Here is a 6,396-nt window from a genome sequence, read left to right on the forward strand (position 1 = left end):
TATTCTCTCTGTCAGGATTTTAAACCAAGAAAGAAAAAAAAGTTTGTAAACATAGCTACATTCATTTAGTTGAACATCCTTTACACAGAATCTCTTTGTTTTTGTTATCACATTTGTTGAAGTTGGTCATCACACAGAACGTATTTTCTCCTTCTTCTGATCACATGTGCTGCCAGGTTTTATCCATGGACCAAAAGTGCTCCTTAGCCTTCATCCTCAGCACTGTGATGTCGGAGCTATGTTCCACTTGCTCATGCATTGGTTACTTATTGTTGAAGGTGGGAAGACACTGACAGGGAGACGGGGCCATTAACTGCATGCCCTGCACCATCCCCTGGTGCACCTTGCCATGTACTGGAGGGCTGTTGAGGAAGCTTTGGCTGTGGGAGTGGCTAGGGTAAGCAGACTGGAGGTAAGGGCTCTGCCCTGGGCCCATGTAGCCAGGGATAGTGTTCATGGGGGTGGCACTAGTCATGGGAGAGGTCAGCCAGGGGTTAGACATGGGCCCCGCGTTGGAGGGCATGGGCGGCCGGTTGAAGGGCAGCATGGGGGAGTCATGGAGCTTCATGGAGCTAGAGTCCATCTTCTCCTGACGTTGCCACTTAGCCCGATGATTCTGGAACCAAATCTGGACACGGACAGAGAGGATACAGTATTATTACTCTACAGCAGGCACACAGTAGTGTACACTACAGTGTATTATAATGGTAGTAATAATAGTATTTGTAGTAGTAGTAGGAGGAACAGTAGAAGAGTCAGTAGCCTAGAATTAGTCAACAGAACTGTACAAAATGATCTTTATTGGAGTGGGCAGTGTATTTATCGATTCAACCTTTGTATTTAACCAGGGAAAAAACCTTGAGGTTAGAAACCTCTTTTGCTATGGGGACCTGGCTGTATGATGAGTGTGTAGTAGTAGTAGTAGTAGTAGTAGTAGTAGTAGTAGTAGTAGTGTCAGAGGTAGTAGTTTACTGTAGAGTTGTCATAATTAGAATGAACAGTTCATTAGTGTAGTAAAGTATTAGTAGTAGTGTCAGTTATAGATAGCTTCCAGCTCCTCATAATGAACGTGGACAGTATGATTAGTGTACATAAATAGTAGGAGTAGCAGCAGAAGTTTGGAGTATTATCAAAATTATAGTGGACTATATAATGCACTGCTGCTGTTGTAGTTGTAGTAATATTAGTAGTAGTAGTAGTAGTAGAAGCGGTCATGCCAGTTAGTAATGCTAGTCTAGTGATAGTAAACAGCTGGAGGATCCATACCTTGTACAGTATTATCAGTGCATACTGATAGTAATACTAGATAGGCGGAAACTCCATACACTATAATTAGTGTTGTAGTGGTACTGGTAGTAGCAGAAGTAGAGGCTCCATACCTGGACGCGGACATCAGGGAGGTTGACCTTAATGGCCAGCTCCTCCCGACTGTAGACATCAGGGTAGTGGGACTTCTCGAAGGCCATCTCCAGCTCGTGGAGATGGTAGATTGTGAAGGTGGTGCAGTTACGCCGGTGCTTCTTCTTGGGGTGGTCCTCCTCTGGGGGTTCCGGGGACTTCCCCCCATCGCTGTCTCTTCTGGAGATCGCCCAGGTCCCCATCACACTTATCACTGCAGAAAAGGCCTGTCTCTGAAGGAAGAAAGTAGAAGACAAGAGACATGTTTGTTTAGATATGTCTATTGCATGAGCCTTTCGGGTCATCCGACAGTGCCAGTTTTGCTTACCAAATATGGCATACTAAGTCTTGCTTTCACATGATTGGAAAGTTTGTTTCCTTTTGGTGGAAATGGTGCATGGTGGATATAGTGTTTGATGTGAACTAGTGTATTTTATGGTAGACAATTCACAATCACATGGCATTCAGCCACAGTTCCAATATCCATACCACTTAGAATACATGCACATTATATTGCATAATTCTAGGTAGCTACTGTAGCATGCTGCTTAAGATGGATATTGCAATAGAGGATAAAGGCAATGCAAGCTGCAGGCCTCTTCACTGAGGGTGACGTCATAATGTCTTTCACTGCGTTCCTTTGTCCCAGTAATCCCATGGGGACAGATGCCACCAGTTAAACCTGAGCGTCCCCGTGTGCCCTGGGCTGACCAGCTCTAATCTACACAAAAACATTACTTGCCCTCTTTACCCGCCCAAGTACCAGATCTTATTTTCGGAGAAAACGGGGTGAAGTTGAAGCCCCGCAACACATGGTGGATGGAGGGTAGATCCCATTATTGAATCCAAATCAATTGAGATTATCATTAGTTAATATGCTGTAATGTTACAGTAATGGATAATTGTTATGTCATGTTGTAACGGCTGTCGGGAGAGAGAGTAGACCAAGGCGCAGCGAAGTTAGTGTTCATCATGATTTTAATTAACTTAAGAACACTATACAAAACTGAACAAAAACACGACAGTAAAACAGTCCTGTTAGGAAATAATCTAACAGCCAAACAGTCCTGTCAGGTGCAAAACACTCAACAGAAACAATTACCCACAAATCCCAAAGGAAAAACATGCTCCTTATATGTGACTCCCAATCAGCAACAACGAACTTCAGCTGTGCTTGATTGGGAGCCACACACGGCCCAAAACAAAGAAATACAAAAAACCTAGAAAACGAACATAGAACGCCCACCCAATGTAACACCCTGGCCTAACCAAAATAAAGAACAAAAAACTCCTCTCTATGGCCAGGGCGTTACAGTAACCCCCCCCCCCCAAGGAGCGGACTCCAGCCGCAAAACCTGACACTGAAGGGGAGGGTCCGGGTGGGCCTTCTTACGGCGGCGACTCAGGTGCGGGACGTGGCCTCTGCTCCACCCTCGGCGTCGCCCTCTTAGGTGGCGCACCTGGCCGCGCCGAAGGTCTGGTGGGCGACCCTGACTGCGCCCGGCTGGCGGTGATGGTTGCGCCCGGTTGGCGGGCGACCCTGTTTGCGCCCGACTGGCGGGCGTCCCTGGCTGCTCCGGCGGCACTGACCCAGGATTCACCAGGCTGAGGAGACATGTAAGAGGCCTGGCCCTAGGCGCAGGCACAGGACTCACCGGGCTGGCGGGTGGCTCTGACTGCTCCGGACAGGCGGGCGGCTCTGACGGCGCCGGACAGGCGGGCGGCTCTGGCGGCTCCGGACTGGCGGGCGGCTCTGGCGGCTCCGGACTGGCGGGCAGCTCTGGTGGCTCTGGACTGGCGAGACCCACTGGAGGCCTAGTCCTAGGAGGTGGCACAGGACGGACCAGGATGGGGAGACCCACTGGAGGCCTTGTCCGAGGAGAAGGCACAGGCTTAACCAGGATGGGGAGACCCACTGGAGGCCTAGTCCTGGGAGGTGGCACAGGACGGACCAGGATGGGGAGACCCACTGGAGGCCTGGTCCGAGGAGGAGGCACAGGCTTAACCAGGATGGGGAGACCCACTGGAGGCCTAGACCTGGGAGGTGGCACAGGACGGACCAGGTTGGAGAGATCCACTGGTGGCCTGGTCCGAGGAGGAGGCACAGGATAAACCAGGCTGTGGGGGAGCACTGGAGTTCTAGCCTTTACGCTCTTTACCCATACTCCAGGCTGACTGCCCACTTTGGCCCGGCAAGGGCGGAGAGCAGGCATTGGGCGAACTGGACCCTCCCAGCGCCCTGGAGACACAGTGCGCAGAGCCGGTGCAGGATACCCTGGCCCGAAAAGGCGCACTGGAGACCAGACGCGCTGAGCTGGCACAACCCACCCTGGCTCGATGCCTGCACTCACATGGCACTTGCGGGGGGCTGGCCTATAGCGCACCGGGCTATGAACACGTACTGGGGACACCGTGTGCTTTACCGCATAACACGGTGTCTGACCAGTACTGCGCTGCCTCTTGTAAGCACGGGGAGTTGGCCCAAAATTCCTTCCTGGTTCCACCATACTTCCCGTGTGCCCCCCCCCCAAAAAAAATTCAGCTCTCGCCGCCTCGATCTCCCACTGCGGGCGGCGATAATCCCCAGCTGGAGCCCATGGTCCTTTACCGTCCAGGATTTCCTCCCAAGTCCACGATTCCAGATAGCTCCTCTCCTGGTTCTTCTCCTTGCGCTGCTCCTTATAGTCCTCCTTGACTTCCATCTGCCCTCTTCTCCGCTGCTTGGTCTTCTTGTGGTGGGTAATTCTGTATCGGCTGTCGGGAGAGAGAGTAGACCAAGGCGCAGCGGAGTTAGTGTTCATCATGATTTTAATTAACTTAAGAACACTATACAAAACTAAACAAAAACACGACAGTAAAACAGTCCTGTTAGATTATTTCCTAACAGCCAAACAGTCCTGTCAGGTGCAAAACACTCAACAGAAACAATTACCCACAAAACCCAAAGGAAAAACATGCTCCTTATGTGTGACTCCCAATCAGCAACAACGAACTTCAGCTGTGCCTGATTGGGAGCCACACACACGGCCCAAAACAAAGAAATACAAAAAACCTAGAAAACGAACATAGAACGCCCACCCAATGTAACACCCTGGCCTAACCAAAATAAAGAACAAAAAACCCCTCTCTATGGCCAGGGCATTACACATGTTATGATAAACAAGTATTTTTCCCAATGAAAAGGGAAAAATACTCAGTACAAGTAAAAAAAATCAAAAATCACTCGAACAAAGTAACAAAACAAAAAGCGAACAGTTCTGTCAGGTAACAGAATACCAAACAGAAAATAACCTCCCACAAAACTCAGGTGGAAAACAGGCTGCCTAAGTCTGATTCCCAATCAGACACAACGATAGACAGCTGCCTCTGATTAGGAACCACACGCGGCTCAAAAACAAAGAAATAGAAAACATAGATATTCCCACCCGAGTCACACCCTGACCTAACCAACCATAGAGAATAAATAAGATCTAAGGTCAGGGCGTGACAAAACTGTAGTCTCTGAATCTTTGCCGGAAATGAGAATCCGAGCACAGTGTGCTTTTACATTTACGTCATTTAGCAGACGCTCTTATCCAGAGCGACTTACAGTAGTGATTGCATACATTTCATGCATTTTTTTTTGTACTGGCCCCCTGTGGGAATCGAACCCACAACCCTGGCATTGCACACACAATGCTGGCGTTGCAAACACCATGCTCTACCAACTGAGCCACAGGGAAGCTTTCAACTGGCATTGCCTTTCCTCTTGGATCAAAGATTATAAGCAAACATTGTGACCACTCGTTTTTACTGGTCAAACTATTGTTTCTCAATCTGTGACCAACATACATTCTTCCCCATTGACACTTTCCTTGTACTATTGTAGTTTGTCTCTAGTGACACGTCAGATCCAGAAATGCAATTTAAAACTAGACTAGACCTGCTCCATGAGATTGTGCCAATATTTAGAATCACGTCAATGTCAAATCAACAAAAATGGACATAAGTAATTTCACATGCACCAATGCATGCACATTGGTGTTGTGGCTGCATATATACATTTAATAATGTAATAAATGCAATGTATCAATTAATTAATTGAACCAATCAATCAAAACAACCATCGTACTGACCATGGAAGGCAGAGTGCTGTGTGATGTCCCCCATGCTGGCAAGGTGTCCGTAGGGGTCTGACTGAACCTGCTTCCCCTGGTACTCCAGACCCTCTGTGTCCACTTTATGGGCCCACACGCCCTCCACGGGGGTGAGCAGGGGTTCCTGGTCCTTACTGAAGCCCAGGATCACATCAATGCTGTGGACCCGACCTCCTACGCTAAACCCCCCTCCCTTCACCATGTCATGGTAGTTGTCTGGTGACATGCAGCCGTCGTCCATCATTCCCAAGGTATCCATTGACAAATGCATCCGGAAGAGCTCTCAGGGAGCTCAATATGTTGTCCAGCTTTTGAAGGGATAACCTCAGATATAGTTGGACGTGACAGGCAGACAGCAGTACAGGTGGTTGCTGGTCGCTGGTCGCTTCTCCTCACATAGGGATCATATCACGAGAAAGCAAGTCAGAAGAGAAATGAAGGCTGCTTCCATTGGGGGTTGCTGATCTTGTCTTTCAAATGTCCTGTCTGTCTGCAAAACGGAGTTTGGGGAGTTAGACATTTTAGTCTCATAAAGACACAGTTTGCTGTACTGAAAGTTCTGTTGTGAAAGTACTTATATTCCACTTGCATATGCATATGCCACTTGTTGATATTACAACCAATAGACAGTAAAAAGGATTCAATAAATAAACAATTATCAATCTACACACAATACCCCATGATGACGAAGCGAAAGCAGGTGTTTAGATTTTTTTGCAAATGTATATTTTAAAAAATAACAAGAATTCAGACCCTTTGCTATGAGACTCAAAATTGAGCTCAGGTACATCTTGTTTCCATTGATCATCCTTGAGATCTTTCTACAACTTGATTGGTGTCACAGAAAATGTCATACTCTTCG

At 48.0% G+C, this 6,396-nt stretch overlaps 1 pseudogene; it reads right to left on the bottom strand.

Annotated features, from left to right (window-relative positions):
* Positions 1-5,902, bottom strand: LOC115169232 (retinal homeobox protein Rx2-like; annotated as a pseudogene).
* Between the last annotated feature and the right edge of the window lie 494 nt (positions 5,903-6,396).

Source organism: Salmo trutta, chromosome 31 (assembly GCF_901001165.1).
Source record: "Salmo trutta chromosome 31, fSalTru1.1, whole genome shotgun sequence".
Taxonomy (NCBI): Eukaryota; Metazoa; Chordata; class Actinopteri; order Salmoniformes; family Salmonidae; genus Salmo; species Salmo trutta.